We start from the raw sequence: 1,148 nt of genomic DNA, 5'->3' as shown, positions 1-1,148 counted from the left end.
CTAACTGTGCATCTGCTGTAGTTTTTGGTCCAGTCTGGGCAATAAAAATCACTGGTAAAGATTAGCCATTTTGAAGTAGCTGCTGTTAGCTTACAGCGCTTCTCTCTTCTTGCTACTACAACTTTCTAATAGCAGACAGGTAGGGAGACAGAGCTAATCAGTAAAATCAGAGGACAAATCATATACAGGAGACATCTTCAGAGAAAAACCAGGATGCTAAAAAAAGAGATCAACGAGCAGCTGCATGAAGCAGTGTAGCTGGTAAGAAAAGAGACAGTAGTACAGAGCAAATTACTGAACACTGATTGTTTACTGCCACCACAGTCAGAGACACGTACAATCAGCCAGCCTCCTTTGTCCACAGTACTAAACCACACCCCCTCCACTTCTAATGCTCTTTATAAACCTCCATTATCCTTCTTGCAGCATGTATGCCTTATTCCTTATCCCTGTAATCTTGTCCCATCTAATTATTCTATAACATTAAACCATGCTATAATGATAAGGTAGCAAGTTGTGAAGAGGCCAGTGATAAAAAATAGGGGGAGAAAAAACCAAACAGATAAAGTAAAGGGAGATTCATACCTTAGCTGATATTATCCACTTCCTTCTGAAAATTTAAATCCAGTTGGAAAGCTGCGGCCTATGGCTTCTAACGTTAACGCAAATCTCTCCCCTTGCTGCCTCACACAGCAGTTCATCCTGCTTTTACCTCCAAACACACACACACTGCTCCTCCCCCTCTCCTCTCTTATTACACAGGCATCATGCTCCTCTATTCTACTCACACAGGCACAGCCCCGCCCCCACTCTTCACACACAGTGTTCAGTCAAAGGCTACCCACAATCCTCTGCACCACACAAAGACAAGGGGGTGTGACCAATCACACACTGCCTCACTCTGCACCAGTGTTATTTAGCCCTTCCGTCACTGCATGCATGCTGACATTCCAGTTGTGGGCGGGCTACTGAGAAGGTTGCCATGACAACGTATCCCAAGTTGCTCTTTGTTGCTAATACTTTGCAGTAGACATTTGTTGCTATAGAAGTGCAGACATAGAAGTCTGCTCTGTTCTATGTGTGTGTGTGTGTGTGTGTGTGTGTGTGTGTGTGTGTGTGTGTGTGTGTGTGTGTGTGTGTGTGTGTGT

The sequence above is a fragment of the Pundamilia nyererei genome, unplaced genomic scaffold (assembly GCF_000239375.1).
Source record: "Pundamilia nyererei isolate P.nyererei 1_Seehausen unplaced genomic scaffold, PunNye1.0 scaffold00330, whole genome shotgun sequence".
Taxonomy (NCBI): domain Eukaryota; kingdom Metazoa; phylum Chordata; class Actinopteri; order Cichliformes; family Cichlidae; genus Pundamilia; species Pundamilia nyererei.
The sequence above is the reverse complement of the archived record's forward strand: the minus strand, read 5'-3'. Positions refer to the sequence as shown.